The 18,994-nt window shown below is 36.4% G+C and overlaps 1 non-coding gene across 1 annotated transcript; it reads right to left on the bottom strand.

Moving 5' to 3' along the window:
• Positions 1 to 1,951: 1,951 nt before the first annotated feature.
• LOC127546025 (U6 spliceosomal RNA) lies at positions 1,952 to 2,058 on the bottom strand. The gene has a single exon (XR_007949896.1). It is a non-coding gene; the product is annotated as a U6 spliceosomal RNA (small nuclear RNA).
• Between the last annotated feature and the right edge of the window lie 16,936 nt (positions 2,059 to 18,994).

The following is an 18,994-nucleotide window of genomic DNA, read 5'->3' on the forward strand; positions in this document are numbered from 1 at the left end:
GCTTGAGTTGGGTTTTAAAGGAAATAAGAGACTCTAAGAAATAGAAATGATGGTTAGAGTACATTTCAGACATGGAGACATCCAATGCAAAAGCATCAGAATGAGAAATAGAGTGTCATTTGTAATGAATAACTTATTTGGCAGGACCATAGAATGCAAGAAGTGGTGTAATGAATAAAGTACCTAGAAAAGTAAATTGGGGCAAAGTTATAAATAGCTCTAAATTCCCAATGGAGAAGTTAACATTTAATCCTGGAGGCAATGTGGAGCCACTGAAGTTTGAGATGATCAGGTTTTCAATATAAGAAAATCACTTTAACAGTTGTGTGGAGAATGGATTGGAAAGAGAAAGAAATAAGACTGGGATATGGAAGCTACTATAATAATCTAGATGAGAGATGATGAAGATCTGAACTAAAGTGGTGACTGTATGAAGAGAGGGAAGGGGACTTTGTCTTTTCATTCCCAGTGATTAATAATGTTTGATGTGTAGCAAGCACTTAATAAATGCTTATTGATTGGTTGACTGAGACAGATAAAAGTGTTGTTATGGAGGGTGAAATGACAAGATGAAATGAGGAAGAGTAAACAGTTAAGGAGAGTTCAATGCTGAAGATATGAACCTAGATGACTAGAAAATGGTTATAACCTCCACAGAGAAAAAAAAAACATTTGTTAGAGGAGTGAGTTCTGTTTTGGACATGTTAAGTTTGAGAGGGCAGTGGAACACTAAGTTCAAATTATATTTTAGGAGGAATGAATTCTGTGAGCTAGTTCCTTGATGTGTAAAGTGTGATTTGCCCTGAAATTATCTTGCTGAAAGCTTCCAGAGAAAACCCTCTCCTTTAAGCATCCCAGCATTTGGTAAACAAGTTCATGAATTTATGGACTTGGATCATATCTCCTTACATCCATCACATTGAAGACCTGCAAAGAAAAGAAGTAAGAACCATGCCTCAGGTATGATACAAGGTGAAGAATATCGTCCTGGGAAACAAAAGACCTGAGAGAGTGCCATTTTTGACACTCTATGGTGGACTCTGGCAAAGTCTTCTTATCTCTAAGGTTTACTTTTCCCATCTGTAAAATGGAGAGTTAACAGAAGGAAGTTATGATGTAGGATGGACTATACTAGCTAGTTCATAGCATTTTAGAATTGGCTATGGATTGGAAATAAAAAAATGTGGATTGAAATCTTGGCTTTGAGTCTTACTAATTGATCTTGATAATTTACCTCTCTAAGCTTCAGTTTCCTTGCTTGCAAAATGAAGATAATACTTTTTTTGCATTTAAAATTTGTATTTTATTTTTCCAAATATGTGCAGAGAGTTTGCAACATTTACCTTTGCAATACCTTGTGTTCTAAATTTTTCTCCCTCTCTCCTAACTTCTTCCTTCCCAAGACAGCAAGAAATTCAATATAAGTTAAACACATGCAATTCTTCTAATCATATTTCCATACTTGTCATCCTGAGTAAGAAAAATCATATAAAAAAGGAAAAAAAATTAGAATGAAAAAAGGAAACAAACAACAACAAAAAGTGAAAATATTATGCTGTAATCCACATTCAGTCTCCATAGTTCTCTTTCTGGATCTTGATGGTACTTTCTATTACTAATTTAGATAATACTATTTATACTAAAAAGATGATGTTGGGCATAGTGGGGATAGTTCTGTTCTTGAAGTCAAGAAGATTTGGGCGTCCTTTAACACATACATGTCTTTGGGCAAATCATTTAATTGCTCAGCACCCTAAATACTCCTTAAGCTTATACATGAAAAGAAGTTGCCTATTTGCATTGATAGAGAAAGTTTCTATCTGTAGTAGTCCCTCCATGAACTTACAGGCTTTTACTAAAAAAAGAAACAAAAATAAGTTTGTACAAATTACTTCATAAGGTTGTCATGGGAAAAGCACGTTATAGACCTTTAAATGCTATGGAAATGTGAACTACCCTTTACTCCTTCACAGATTTGCATATCATCCTTGTGCAAGGGCCATGCTAATCTTTTCTGTATAATTCTAATTTTAGTATATGTGTTGCCAAAGTGAGCCCCTACCCTTTACTCCCTAAGACTATTCTAGTGATAGTTGAGGCTTTCTAAGTTCTTACCTGGGAACTTAGGAATATACTTCATTGGTGGAAGGAGGGGGAAACTTAATAGATTTGTGGGAGTTTGAACTACTAAGGTTATTGTTCCCTAGGATGCTTCCAGCTTCAGTAGGAGCTGGCTAGTTTACTGGGCAAATTATCTCTGGAACTTACTTGGCTGCTCTGGGTAGATAAATGTCAGCTTAGGCGTGATTTGCATTAAAATCTGCTACCAATCTGCCATCTTCCCAAAGGGACAATGATAGCCTGAATCCAGGCCCAATTTCTGTTAGCCCACTAATAAATGACTGCTTCCTTTTGTACTCCAAATCTCCTAGTTCAGCTCCAGTGCACAGACAGCCCTGTGATCTAGAAGTAATTGCTAACACCACCAATCACCAGAAACTGAGCAGTGTGGAAATCTCAGTGTCCTGGGGTAAGGATGGGAGGGCCATTTTTGTTCTGGATCTTTTGGGTCTTTGCACAGCCCTTGATTATCTTTTCTTCTAACATTATGCATCTCCTACCTGTCACCTCTTTCTGTAAGTCCAGTGACAAGGGAAAAGTAAGTGGTTTGGGAAGATGTCTGCAAGAAATTCTTCTTTCCCACACCTCTCCAAATCTTAATTCCTAATAGTTATGATGTTCACTTTTAATTTCTTTCTTTTTTTTTGATTTGCATATTAAATGTTTTTATTTCACACAATAAGTTGCTTATTCAGTCTTTTCTTCTATTTCACCTACTTTCTTGAATGTTGCAACCTGGACTGGACTCTGTGCTATATGCACCTGAATAAATTATTGGTATTTATATAACTTTTCTTTTTATGTATATTTTTTCTTTATTAAAGCTTTTTATTTTTCAAAACATATGTGTGGACAATTCTCCAACATTAGCCCTTGCAAAACCTTGTATTCCAATTTTTCCCTCTTTTCCCCAATCCCTCCTCTAGATGGCAAATAGTTCAATATATGTTAAACATGGAAGAAATATATGTTAAATTCAATATATGCTTATATATTTATACAATTATCTTACTGCACAAGAATAATTAAATCAAACCAGAAAAAAAGAGAAGCAAAATAAAATGCAAACAACAAAAAGAATAAAAATGCTATTTTGTAAACTACAATCTTCTCTTTGTGTATAAATAGCTCTCTTCATCACCAAACAATTGGAACTGGTTTGAATCATCTCATTTCTTTTATATATATATATATATATATATATATTATTTACATGATATATGCATGGGTAATTTTTCAGCATTGACAATTGCAAAACCTTTTGTTCCAACTTTTCCCCTTCTTTCCCCCACCTCTTCCCCCAGATGGCAAGTTGACCAATACATGTTAAATATGTTAAAATATAAGTTAAATATAATATATGTATACATGTCCAAACAGTTATTTTACTGCACAAAAAGAATTGGACTTTGAAATAGTGTACAATTAGCCTGTGAAGGAAATCAAAAATTCAGGTAGACAAAAATAGAGGGATTGGGAATTCTATAGTCTTCTCCCAGAGTTCTTTCCCTGGGTGTAATTGGTTCAGTTCATTACTGCTCTATTGGAACTCATTTGGTTCATCTCATTGTTGAAGAAGGCCAAGTCCATTAGAATTGATCATCATATAGTATTGTTGTTGAAGTACATAATGATTTTCTGGTCCTGCTCATTTCACTCATTTCATGTAAGTCTCTCCAGGACTTTCTGAAATCATCCTGCTGGTCATTTCTTACAGAACAATAATACTCCATAATATTCATATATCACAATTTATTCAGCCATTCTCCAATTGATGGACATCCACTTAGTTTCCAGTTTCTGGCCACTACAAAGAGACCTGCCACAAACATTCTTGCACATACAGGATCCTTTCCCTTCTTTAAAATCTCTTTGGGATATAAGCCCAGTAGTAACACTGCTGGATCAAAGGATATGCAATTTGATAGCTTTTTGAGCATAGTTCCAAATTGCTCTCCAGAGAGCGATCTGGAATTATGCCCAAAAAGTTATCAAACTGTGCATACCCTTTGATCCAGCAGTGTTTCTATTGGGCTTATACCCCAAAGAGATACTAAAAAAGGGAAGGGGACCTGTATGTGCCAAAATGTTTGTAGCAGCCCTGTTTGTAGTGGCTAGAAACTGGAAAATGAATGGATGCCCATCAATTGGAGAATGGCTGGATAAATTGTGGTATATGAATGTTATGGAACATTATTGCTCTGTAAGGAATGACCAGCAGGATGAATACAGAGAGGCTTGGAGAGACCTACATGGACTGATGCTAAGTGAGATGAGCAGAACCAGGAGATCATTATACACTTCGACAACGATATTGTATGAGGATGTATTCTGATGGAAGTGGATTTCTCTGACAAAGAGACTTAACTGAGTTTCATTGGAGAAATGATGGACAGAAACAGCTACACCCAAAGAAGGAATACTGGGAAATGAATGTGAACTATTTGCATTTTTGATTTTCTTCCCAAGTTATTTTTACCTTCTGAATCCAATTCTCCCTGTGCAGCGGGAGAACTGTTCGGTTCTGCAAATATGTATTGCATCTAGGATATACTGCAACATAGTTAACATATATAGGACTGCTTGCCATCTTGGGGGGGGAGGAGGGAGGGAGGGGAAAAAACGAAACATAAGTGATTGCAAGGGATAATGTCGTGTAAAAATTATCCTGGCATGGATTCTGTCAATACAAAGTTATTATTAAATAAAATAAAATTTAAAAAAAAAACAAAAAAAACAAAAAACAAATTGCTCTCCAGAATGGCTGGATGTATTCATAATTCCACCAACAATGTATCAGTGTCCCAGTTTTCCCACATCCCCTCCAACATTCCGCATTATCTTTCCCTGTCATTCTAGCCAATCTGACAGGTGTGTAGTGGTATTTCAGAGTTGTCTTAATTTACATTTCTATGATTAATAATGACTTGGAGCATCTTTTTATATGGCTAGAAATAGTTTTAATTTCTTCATCTGAGAATTGTCTGTTCATATCCTTTGACCATTTATCAATTGGAAAATGGCTTGATTTCTTATAAATTAGAGTCAGTTCTCTATATATTTTGGAAATGAGGCCTTTATCAGAACAAAGGTTTTCCCAGTTTATTGTTTCCCTTCTAATCTTGTCTGCATTTGTTTTGTTTGTACAAAAACTTTTCAATTTGATATAATCAAAATTTTCTATTTTGTGGTCAATAGTGATCTCTAGTTCTTCTTTGGTCATAAATTCCTCCCTCTTTCACAGGTCTGAGAAATAAACTATCCTATGCTCTTCCAATTTATTTATAATCTCATTCTTTATGCCTAGGTCATGAACCCATTTTGACCTTATTTTGATGTACAGTTTTAAGTGGGGGGTCAATGCCTAGTTTCTGCCATACTAATTTCCAATTTCCCCAGCAATTTTGTCCTTTGAACCTAACTGATCAACTAGTCTATTTCTTAGCCAATACCAAATGGTTTTGGTAACCACTGCTTTATAATATAATTTTAGATCTGGTATAGCTAGGCCATCTTCACTTAATGTTTAATATCAAACAAGAGGGAAGAAGAATCCTCCTTTTTCTATCTCCAAATAATCATAGACTTAGAACTAAAAGGGGAAGTCTAGTTCAATTTTTTCATTTTACAGATGAAGAGCCAAAACCTACACATAAATCACCTGCCGGAGGTCATAAAGTGAGAGAGCTAATGTGTGATGCTAGGTCCTCTTGACACTAAATCAAGCATTTATAGTTCTTTAAAAGCATGGAATGTAGAGAAAGATAGGACCTTAGATATCATATAGTCATAGAATTTCAGGATTGAAAGGACTTTCAAGTCGTCAACTAATTCAATCCATATCGCTAACAGAATCTCTTATATAATATAACCAAGAATAGATCACATGTTTTGGGGCAAAGGAAGGGTTACACACTTCTAGAATTATGGAATATCAGAGTTAGAAAAGACTTTAATATTATCACCTCTTGTGACTATTGTCAGTATCTTTCCTCTGGAATTCAGAGGGCATTAAAGGTTTGAGAAAAAGTAGAATGAAGCAGGATACAGAGAGTGAGATGATGGATTTCTGATGAAAAATATTGAGGGGGTGATCCTGATCTCATTGCTCTCTGCTGAAGAATCTTAGTATTTCATTTCATAGGAAGGAGGAAGGAGTCTCCTCTCTAACATTGTGCCAACATGATGTTCTGGATTTATTCAGGGGCACATCACTGAGTATAAGTTCAGATTGATATTAAACTGGAACAAAGCTCATCTTCCTTTTTTTCTCAGAGATTTGGGCTTAAGTGCTGTCTCCTAGAGATAATGACCTAGTCTTGTTGTTTAAACCCTTGATGACACTGATGTAGGGAATTTCAGAGTTGGGGAATTTATTGAGTGGTGTGTGGGAGGAAGAAGTCAAACCTATAATAAATCACTGGGTGCAATACTTAGAGACAGAATCTTGAACTGAACATTGTCTTGACTATAACAAGGACCTGTTCTATGCAAATACAGATATATGATCTCAGATAAAATAATAATCTTTTATTTTCAAGTATTTTTATATCCATTACCATATGTAAGTGTTATAGGGGAAGAAACTATTTCCCAGAAACTAATCCAAGGTTGTACAGTAACTGAGGAGTATAGCCAGGTTGAATCCATGTCTCCCAATTCCTAGTATGGTACTTGCCAATTATCTGTGTTTGTAAGACCAAATTTCCTCTGTCCTGGCCAGAACAGGCGTTAGGGGGTAGAAGAAGAGTAGTTTTCAAAGGCACCACAATATAGTGAGTATAATAAGGTGAACAATTACATCTTTTACTTTCCCACAATGCCTCTGTTTGAGGCGCCTCCCTGTGCCAGGCATGACCTCCCTATCCTACTTTGCAGGTTGGGCTCTTAGTGATAGACTTTTAGAATGAGAAAGTATTTAGAGATCATCAAGTTCAGCCACCTCATTTTACAGAGAAAGAAACAGAGTTCCAGAAGTGAAGTGTCATACCTAGAGCAAGTAAGGATATAGAATTTTCTCAGTCTGGAATAAAAACTCAAGTTTCCTGAATCATAGGTTCAGTAGTCATACCATTTCACTTTTTTCTTTCTATTTTCAAGGCATAGGAATAGGGAATTCTGGGAATGGGAGGAAAATTCTAACAACAGAGGTAAGTGACTTGTCTATAACCTAGAATCTTAAAGAGTTATCTAGCACAGCTTATCAAACTTGCAGTCTAAAAATGCTCTAATGCCAGGACCAGATTAAAAGTAATTGAGAAATGTTTAATAAAATAAATAAAATATAATACAAGATAAATAATATTAATTTATGATTTTCTAAGTCACCATGTAGAAGGAGGGATCTCTTTTTTCTTTTCTTTTTTTGAATATTATTTTATTTTTCCAATTACATGTAAAAACAATTTTTAGCTTTCATTTAAAAATGAATTCCTAATTTTCCTTTTCCCTAAAAAGGTAAGAATTTTAAGAGAAAAATGCTTTTAGGAGCATTTGTAAGTAAAGGTATGATATCCTATGTGGATAGAGGAAAGAACGAAAGGGAATCTTTTAATTGACTAATTCTAGGCCAGTTTTACTCACAGAGGGTGCTTGTTATTCATTCTTGAAGAGGACCATAACATCAGGGAGATGATGCCATGACATGCATATAAAAGTCTTTGGGTTTTCTGGTTAGATTTCTTTCTTAAGGACCAGGCCTTAACACAAAACCAATATGATTCTAATTGGCCACCAATAGATCCTAGACCAAGACCCATTTGGATATTGTTTGGGTCCTTATTGAGTTGGAATGAATGTAAATAGCAATCATTTCTGCTTTTGGATTCATTTGTTCATTCATTTAGATTTTTTTGGATTAGGTAAAAGAGGAGATTCTTTGTCTCAATTGCTACCTTGCTTTAATCATTGAATGGATGTGACCTCAGGAAGATTGAGACCTGTCTCCCATTGTATCTAGGACCCTCTCCAGTTGTCAGGAAGTATATCTGGCCATTGAACCCAGATGGCTCTGGAAGGGAAAGTGAGGCAAGTGACCTTGCACAACCCTCCCTCACTGAAATCCAATTCACTTGCATGTCATAGCATTGTATCCCTGATGTCATGGTTTTCTTCAAAAATGAAGGAGAAACAACAACAACAAGACTTTTAAATAGATTATATATGTATAGTCATGTAAAACATTTTTCCACATTAGTGATGTTGTGAAAGAGGGATCCCGTTTTTGAAAAAATGTTTAATATTTTCCCCAGTTACATCTATTTTCTTTTTTGTCTATCTTTGCTTTATTAATAGTTAATATTTTCCCAAGTTACATTCAAATCAATTTTTAAAATTTATTTTTAAGTTTTTGAGTTCTACTTTCTCTCCCTTATTTCCACCCACAATTAAGAAACTACCTATGACGTTATGCAAAACATTTCCATCAGATCAAGTGTGGAAAAAAATACCATAATTTCCTATCCTAATGAAAATAAAAACCCTCAAGAAAAATTAAGTTAAGGGTGTGAAGCATGGGGGAGGGAGAGAAGGAAAGGGAGAGAGAGAGAGAGAGAGAGAATACTTCAGTATGTATTCAGATACAATCAATTCCTTCTCTGGGTATGGATCTATCATAAGTCCTTCAGAGTAGTCCTGTATGATTGTACTGCTGAGAACAGCAAAGTCATTCACATCTGATCACCCCAAAATATTGCTATTACTTTGTATACAGTACATTTCACTTTGTTTGAGTTCATGGAGGATTTTCTAGGTTTTCTGAGAGCATCCTGCTCATTATTTCCCACAGAACAATAATATTCTTTCATAATCACATACCACAATCTATTTACCCATCTTGCAATTGATGGGCATCCCCTCAATTTTAAAGTAAGAGGGATCCCTTTGTAGTTGAGTTTGATGGTTAATTCTAGCTTTCTATCATTTATACTGTACTATTCTCTTTTAAAGCTTGACTCAACTGCTCTCCCTTCCCTTGACCCCTCCTTCAGGATAATAGCTGTAAGTGGTGAGTAAAGGAGAGATGTGGAGAAATAATTTTTATGACTTGGTAATTGACTAGATATTAGGGTGAGGGATAGGTAAGAACAAAAAGTCAAGTGTGATGCTAAGTTTGTGAAAATGGGTAATCAGAGAAAACATCATATATTCACAGAAATAGGAAAACCAAAAGAAAAGATGAGTTAAGGGGGAAAGATGATGGGATCTGTTAAATTTGATGTATTATAGAGCATCTAGAATGAGATAGTTAGAAATATAGCTGGTGCTCAGAAGAGAAATGAGTCCTGAATTTATGGATTTGGCAGCCATCTTTACAGAGATGATTATTGTACCCATGGGAGTTTATGAAATCTTTAAAAGCTAGTGTAAAGAGAGAAGAGGACCAACTCTTATATATGGTTTCATCAAGAGGTAGTAAACTACAGTTAAAAAGAGGGCTAGATTTGTAACTCTGAAAATACATAGACAAAAATATAACATTCTTTTTAAAGAGCTTACATTCTACTAGAGGAATAATACCATGTACATGTGTAAATTATAGTATAAATACAGTATAAACCCAAGATAGTTTTTGATGAGAGGGAACAAGTAGCTAAAATGAACAGGAAAAGTTTGCTCAAACTGGGTGTTAGTATGCTTGGGTGGGGAGAGAGACAGAAGTGGGGGAAGAGGGTAGGGAAAAAAGGACAGGGAGGGAGGAAGGGAGAAAGGGAGAGAGAGGGAGAAAGGGAGGAGGAGGGAGAGGAGCGAGGGAGAGAGGGAGAAGAGACAGAGTCAGAAAGACAGAAACAGAGAAACAGAGAGATAGGGTAGAAAGACAGAGAGACAGAAATGGAAGTGGACAGACAGAGAGAGAGATAGAGAGACAAAGATGGAGATGGAGAGACAGGAGACAGAAAGAGACAGTGACATAGAGACAGAGACAGAGATAGTGACCAAGATAGAGACACAGAGACAGAGAGAAAGAGAGACAGGCAGAGACAGAGAGACAGAGGGAAAAGGATGGAAAGATTTGGAGGGGAGAAAAGAGGAGGGGATAGAGGAAAGAAGAAAAGAGAAGATAGGAAAAGAGGGAAAGGGAGGAAATACTTCACATGGGTCATTGCTAGTATCAATTATCTTTTCTGCTACAGCATTTCTTTATCTGCTTGAGGGCCCTCCTTTTGTTGATAGTTCATGACCACAGGTGGGATACTTCATTTCTCTGAGCCTCAGTTTCCTTATCTGACAAATGGCGACATTCAGTCAACAAGAATGTATTAAGAGTTCACTTTGTGGTGAGCTCTGTGGTGATCTCAGTTTATTTATCTCTCACATAATCATTCAATCAACAAAGCATTTATTAAGCTCTTTCAGGTCTTGTACTAACCTCAGTTTCTGAACCTGTCAAAATGGGGATAATAAATTACTAAACAAGAATTTGTTAAATATTTACTCTGTTATCGACTTCCGGCCAAGATGGCGGAGAGGAAATACACTTCTGTGTAATCTCCGTGTTTTTCTCTCACTATTCATTTCATTTCATGCCTCTGAATTAATGCTCGACTGAAAAAAAAACCATACAATTACTTACCAAGAGAAACCATCCTTGAGACTCGTCAAGAAAGGTCTGTTTTTGCGCGAGGGCGGGGACGGTATTTGGAAGCAGTCTGCGGGTAGCAGCAGCTGCAACCAGAGCACAGATAGCAGCTCAGAACCGGGTGGAGCGGAGAGGGGGTAGGACCGCAGCCGTCTCTGCGGTGAGAGCTTTGCTATAGGAGCAAGTCAGCAGCCCAGCAGAGAAGCTAAAAACACCGGGGGTGAAGAATACAATCCCAAACAGCTGGAGTCTCTCGGGACCTGGCCACCCCTCCCCTACAGTGTCTTAGCCCGCTCGGATCTCAGAGCGCTCGGATCTCAGCGCGCAGGCGCCATAGCACAGTAGGACCTGTGCCTCACGAATACCCTGCCCCTCCCCCAAAGAAAGCAGCCTCCATTCAAGGGGTTTTTTTTCCTTCTGTTTCTTTGATAGTTTGTCTTTGATAAATAGACAGAATGAGCAAGAAACTGAAAAAGAATTTAACCCTGGACAGCTTTTATACAGATAAAGAGCAGACTCCAAACCCTGAGGAGACTAAAAACAAACAGTCCCCAGGTGAATCCCCGAAGGAGGAGACCTTATATCCCTCAGCACAGATGAATCTCATGGAGGAAATTAAAAAGGCTCTCACAAGGGAGCTAGAAGAAAAATGGGAAAAGGAGAGGGAGGCTCTGCAAAAGGAGAGGGAGGCTTGGCAAAAGAGCCTGGAGAAGTCAGTTAAAGAGAGAGTGGATAAAGAAACCAAATCCTTGAAAAATAGGATTAGTGAACTGGAAACAGAAAACAGCTCTCTAAAAAACAAAATTGGCGAAATGGAAAAAAATTCCACAGAACAAAAGAACTCAATTGGACAATTAGAAAAAGATCTTTAAAAAGTGAGTGAAAAAATACCTCACTGAAAATCAGGGTCGAACAATTGGAATTGAATGACTCGAGGAGACAAGAAGAATCAGTCAAGCAAATCCAAAAAAATCAAACAATGGAAAAGGATGTGAAATACCTTCTGGGGAAGACAACAGACCTGGAAAACAGATCCAGGAGAGACAACCTGAGAATCATCGGACTTCCAGAAAAGTATGATGAAAAAAAAAGCCTGAACACTATCTTCCAGGAAATTATCAAAGAGAACTGCCCAGAAGTCATAGAAACAGAAGGTAAAATAGACATTGAAAGAATTCATCGATCCCCTACTGAAAGGGATCCTAAAATCAAAACACCAAGGAATATAGTGGCCAAATGCCAGAACCCTCAGGCAAAGGAAAAAATACTGCAAGCGGCTAGAAAAACCCAATTCAAGTATCAAGGAGCCACAATAAGGATCACCCAGGATCTGGCAGCATCCACATTAAAGGATCGAAGGGCCTGGAATATGATATTCCGAAAGGCTAAGGAACTTGGTATGCAACCAAAAATAACTTACCCAGCGAGATTGAGCATCTTTTTCCAGGGAAGAAGATGGTCATTCAACGAAATAAGCGAATTTCATCTATTTCTGATGAAAAAGCCAGAACTTAACAAAAAATTTGATCTACAAGCACAGAACTCAAGAGAAATCTAAAAAGGTAAAGATTAATCTTGGGAACTATATTTCGGCTGTAAAGATGTATAAAAAATACATGTATACCTTGTTCTAGAAACTAGTTGAGGAAAGGACATTGTACTAGAAAAAAGGGAAAGTGGGGGTACTACATTTCATGAAGAGGCAAAGAAAACCTAGTATATCTGAGAGAAAGAATGGAGAGGAATGAAAATAGTGAGTATTTTACTGCTTTCAGAATTGGCAGTAAGAGAAGAATTTTAGACATATTCAATCTATGGTGAAACTTCTCCCACCTCATTGAAAAGTGAGAAGGGAAAAGTGAAAAAGGAAGGAATAAGCTAAGTGGAAGGGAATACGGGAACTGGGAGGGAAAGGGGTAAGTTGGGGGGGGGGACTCTAAGGGGAGGGGAGGGATACTGAAAAAGGGAGGGCTGTGAGAAGCAAGGGGAGCTCACAAGCTTAATACTGGGAAGGGGGGTAAGGGAGGGGGTAAGGGAGTAAGAAGGGAGAAAAGCATAAACCGGGGTCAACAAGATGGCAAGTAATACAGAATTGGTCATTTTAACCATAAATGTGAACGGGGTAAACTCCTCTATAAAGAGGAAGCGGTTAGCAGAATGGATTAAAAGCCAGAATCCTACAATATGTTGTATACAGGAAACACACCTGAAGCGGGGTGATACATGCAGGTTAAAGGTAAAAGGTGGGAGCAAAATCTACTATGCTTCAGGTGAAGCCAAAAAAGCAGGGGTAGCCATCCTGATCTCAGATCAAGCTAAAGCAAAAATTGATCTAATCAAAAGAGATAAGGAAGGGCACTATATCTTGCTAAAGGGTAGAATGAATAATGAAGAAGTATCTATATTAAATATATATGCACCAAGTAGTGTAGCATCTAAATTCCTAAAAGAGAAATTAAGAGAGCTGCAAGAAGAAATAGACAGTAAAACTATAATAGTGGGAGATCTCAACCTTGCACTCTCAGAATTAGATAAATCAAACCACAAAATAAATAAGAAAGAAGTCAAAGAGATAAATAGAATACTAGAAAAATTAGATATGATAGATCTCTGGAGAAAATGTAATGGGGACAGAAAGGAGTACACCTTCTTTTCAGCAGTTCATGGAACTTATACAAAAATTGATCATATATTAGGACATAAAAACCTCAAACTCAAATGCAGTAAGGCAGAAATAGTGAATGCATCCTTTTCAGACCATGATGCATTGAAAATTACATTCAATAAAAAGCCACAGGAAAGTAGACCAAAAAATAATTGGAAACTAAATAATCTCATACTAAAGAATGATTGGGTGAAACAGCAAATTATAGACATAATTAATAACTTCATCCAAGAAAATGATAATAATGAGACATCATACCAAAATGTATGGGATGCAGCCAAAGCGGTAATAAGGGGAAATCTCATATCTCTAGAGGCCTATTTGTATAAAATAGAGAAAGAGAAGGTCAATGAATTGGGCTTGCAACTAAAAATGCTAGAAAAGGAACAAATTAAAAACCCCCAATCAAACACTAAACTTGAAATTCAAAAAATAAAAGGAGAGATCAATAAAATTGAAAGTAAAAAAACTATTGAATTGATTAATAAAACTAAGAGTTGGTTCTATGAAAAAACCAACAAAATAGACAAACCCTTAGTAAATCTGATTAAAAAAAGGAAAGAGGAAAATCAAATTGTTAGTCTTAAAAATGAAAAGGGAGAACTCACCACTAACGAAGAGGAAATTAGAGCAATAATTAGGAGTTACTTTGCCCAACTTTACGCCAATAAATTCGACAACTTAAATGAAATAGAAGAATACCTCCAAAAATATAGCTTACCTAAACTAACAGAGGAAGAAGTAAATATCCTAAACACTCCTATCTCAGAAAAAGAAATAGAACAAACTATCAATCAACTCCCTAAGAAAAAAACCCCAGGACCAGATGGATTTACATCTGAATTCTATCAAACATTTAAAGATCAATTAACTCCAATGCTAAATAAACTATTTGAAGAAGTAGGGATTGAAGGAGTCCTACCAAACTCCTTTTATGACACAGATATGGTACTGATACCTAAACCAGGTAGGCTGAAAACAGAGAAAGAAAATTATAGACCAATCTCCCTAATGAATATTGATGCTAAAATCTTAAATAAAATATTAACAAAAAGATTACAGAAAATCATCCCCAGGATAATACACTATGACCAAGTAGGATTTATACCAGGAATGCAGGGCTGGTTCAATATTAGGAAAACTATTAACATAATTGACTATATCAACAACCAACCAAACAAAAACCATATGATCATTTCAATAGATGCAGAAAAAGCATTTGATAAAATCCAACAGCCATTCCTAATAAAAACACTTGAGAGCATAGGAATAAAAGGACTTTTCCTTAAAATAGTTAGGAGCATATATTTTAAACCTTCAGTAAGCATCATATGCAATGGGGAAAAACTGGAACCTTTCCCGGTAAGATCTGGAGTGAAGCAAGGTTGCCCACTATCACCATTATTATTCAATATTGTATTAGAAACACTGGCCTCTGCAATAAGAGTCGAGAAAGAGATTAAAGGAATTAGAGTAGGCAATGAGGAAACCAAACTATCACTCTTTGCAGATGATATGATGGTATACCTAGAAAACCCCAGAGATTCTACTAAAAAGCTATTAGAAATAATTCATAATTTTAGCAAAGTAGCAGGATACAAAATAAATCCCCATAAATCCTCAGCATTCTTATACACCACCAACAAAATCCAAGAGCAAGAGATACAAAGAGAAATTCCATTCAAAATAACTGTTGATAGCATAAAATATTTGGGAATCTACCTACCAAAGGAAAGTCAGGAATTATATGAGCAAAATTACAAAAAAGTTTTCACACAAATAAAGTCAGACTTAAATAATTGGAAAAATATTAAGTGCTCTTGGATAGGCCGAACAAATATAATAAAGATGACAATACTCCCTAAACTAATCTATTTATTTAGTGCTATACCAATCAGACTTCCAAGAAAATATTTTAATGATTTAGAAAAAATAACAACAAAATTCATATGGAACAATAAAAAGTCGAGAATCTCAAGGGAATTAATGAAAAAAAAATCAAATGAAGGTGGTCTAGCTGTACCTGATCTAAAATTATATTATAAAGCAGCAGTCACCAAAACCATCTGGTATTGGCTAAGAAATAGATTAGTGGATCAGTGGAAAAGGCTAGGCTCACAAGACAGAATAGTCAATTATAGCAATCTAGTGTTTGACAAACCCAAAGATTCTAAATTTTGGGATAAGATTTCATTATTTGATAAAAACTGCTGGGATAACTGGAAATTAGTATGGCAGAAATTAGGCAAGGACCCACACTTAACACCACATACCAAGATAAGATCAAAATGGGTCCATGACCTAGGCATAAAGAACGAGATTATAAATAAATTAGAAGAACATAGGATAGTTTATCTCTCAGACTTGTGGAGGAGAAAGAAATTTGTGACCAAAGATGAACTAGAGACCATTACCAATCACAAAATAGAAAATTTTGATTATATCAAATTAAAAAGCCTTTGTACAAACAGAACGAATGCAAACAAGATTAGTAGGGAAGTAACTAACTGGGAAAACATCTTTACAATTAAAGGTTCTGATAAAGGCCTCATTTCCAAAATATATAGAGAACTGACTCAAATTTATAAAAAATCAAGCCATTCTCCAATTGATAAATGGTCAAAGGATATGAACAGACAATTTTCAGATGAAGAAATTGAAACTATTACCACTCACATGAAAGAATGTTCCAAATCACTATTGATCAGAGAAATGCAAATTAAGACAACTCTGAGATATCACTACACTCCTGTCAGATTGGCTAAGATGACAGGAAAAAACAATGATGAATGTTGGAGGGGATGCGGGAAAACGGGGACATTGATGCATTGTTGGTGGAGTTGTGAACGAATCCAGCCATTCTGGAGAGCGATCTGGAATTATGCCCAAAAAGTTATCAAACTGTGCATACCCTTTGATCCAACAGTGTTTCTATTGGGCTTATACCCCAAAGAGATACTAAAAAAGGGAAGGGGACCTGTATGTGCCAAAATGTTTGTAGCAGCCCTGTTTGTAGTGGCTAGAAACTGGAAAATGAATGGATGCCCATCAATTGGAGAATGGCTGGGTAAATTGTGGTATATGAACGTTATGGAATATTATTGCTCTGTAAGGAATGACCAGCAGGATGAATACAGAGAGGCTTGGAGAGACCTACATGGACTGATGCTAAGTGAGATGAGCAGAACCAGGAGATCATTATACACTTCGACAACGATATTGTATGAGGATGTATTCTGATGGAAGTGGATTTCTCTGACAAAGAGACTTAACTGAGTTTCATTGGAGAAATGATGGACAGAAACAGCTACACCCAAAGAAGGAATACTGGGAAATGAATGTGAACTATTTGCAATTTTGATTTTCTTCCCGAGTTATTTTTACCTTCTGAATCCAATTCTCCCTGTGCAACAAGAGAACTGTTTGGTTCTGCAAATATGTATTGTATCTAGGATATACTGCAACATGTTTAGCATATATAGGACTGCTTGCCATCCTGGGGGGGGGGAGGAGGGAGGGAGGGGAAAAAACGAAACATAAGTGATTGCAAGGGATAATGTCGTGTAGAAATTATCCTGGCATGGATTCTGTCAATGCGAAGTTATTATTAAATAAAATAAAATTTATTATAAAAAAAAAAAAAAATATTTACTCTGTTCCAGGAACTGTGCTGAGCATACAAAGAAAGGCAAAAATACCTTCTTTTCTCTTGAAGAGCTCACATTTGAGTGGAGAAACAATATTCACCAAAATTGTGTATACAAAATATATACAAGATAAAAGGAAAGTAATTACAGAATCAAAGCCTAGTCATGGGCATGAATGAGAAATAACACCTAGATAGTCCAAGTGATACACTGAGATATCTCCCATATCTCTCCCCACCAAAAAAAAAAAAAAAATCAGAGAAAGACCTCTTGCGGCTTAGACTGATTTCCCATGGATAATTTGTGAGAAAACATAGATGGAAATTGCACAGTGTACGGTAATAACTGCCTTACCTCCCTCACAGAGTTGTTGCGACAAAAGTCCTTGGTGGAACTGTAAAATGCTTCAGATGTATGAGTTGTTATCATTTCTGTAATTATGCTAATACCTTGTTACCAGCCTGCTTGCAAGTCGGAGCATCCAGGAGAGTGGTTTTCAGACTTGTGGGGGGGTGGGGGAGATATGAGTCAAAGACATTTTTAAAAGGTGAGGAGATCCCAGAGGATTGCATCCTTCTTATAGAGGAATGATTTGCACCTCTAGATGTTAGAGCAGGATCTCAGACCCATCATTGTGCTAAGAATGAAGCTGTAATATGCTGGTAAGAGCTCTGAATTTGTAGTCAGCGTACTTAGGACTAAGTTCTGTGACTCTGGATAAGTGACTTCTTTGTGTGATTCCATTTTCAACAATGGTAGGGTAGCTAGGTGGTACAGTAGATAGAGTCAGGAAAATTTGACTTGAAATATGGCCTCAGACATTAGCTATGTGATCATGAGCAAGTCACTTACTCCTGTTTACCTCAGTTTCCTCATCTCTAAAATGAGCTGAAAAGGAAATGGCAAACCACTCCAGTATCTTTGTCAAGAAAACCCCAAATGGAGTCATGAAGAGTTGGATACAACTAAAAAGTGATGGAAAAACAATATTTCTTCAATGGAGACAAAAGGGGATTGGATCATATTATCTCCAAGGTCCCTTCTTGATTCAGGGTTTAATATGTAATCTCTTCATCTGAAGGTCCTTATCATGGAATCAACTCTTATCAAAGTGACACTTCTTTTCTTCCATTTCTATAACTAGGTCTGTCCTTTGGAGATGGAGAGACTAATAGAGAATTATTACCTCTTGGCTACCTTTTCATCAATCTGTACACTGGTAAAAGACAACCAAGAAACACATTTGTGTTAGGGAAAATTCCCCAAAAGACTGGGTGATGCAGCTGCTAAACATCATTCTGTGAATAACCACATCTATCTAAGATCAGAGGAACATAGTTTGAGAGCCAGAAAGTTTCTTCAGTTTGCCCAATGTCCTCATTTTGAAGATAAATAAACTAAGGCTCAAAGAGTGATGATTTAACCTAGATTATTCATGTAATGATGAGTAAATCTAAAATTTCAATCTAGATTTAGGACTACATTGCTACAGAAGTCTTTTCCAACTCTCAAAATCTCTGATTTGGTGATTCCTCCAATTAAAAACCCAATAGTCTTTTGATTCTTCAACAGGAACAAACTTACAAATAAATTCATTATCCTCAGGTTAATTTTCAACAGGTAATAGTCCCCCTTTTGTTCTTTAGTACTCCAGTTAATGTCACTTCCACAAAGATGTTAATTTAAAATTGCTTAGAATGAATTTCGTCAAGTCCTTGGGTCAGCATGAAGAAATTATCAGGGAGAAAAAGGACAGCTTGACCCTTATATATCGGGTTCTCAATTAAAACACTTCTACTTTTTAATTATAAATGATCATAGACCCATTGTCAGTATCTTAACTAAATGTCCTTATTTTTCTTCAGGGAGCTGTCTGTGCCCTCCAAGAACTGCGATCATCTCTTCCCTCTGAATTCCCTAGCAATTTATATACTGAATGTTCACTTATTTTTTCTCCATTTCTTTCTTATCTTCCCTCTTATG

Source organism: Antechinus flavipes, chromosome 1, assembly GCF_016432865.1.
Source record: "Antechinus flavipes isolate AdamAnt ecotype Samford, QLD, Australia chromosome 1, AdamAnt_v2, whole genome shotgun sequence".
NCBI classification, from domain to species: Eukaryota; Metazoa; Chordata; class Mammalia; order Dasyuromorphia; family Dasyuridae; genus Antechinus; species Antechinus flavipes.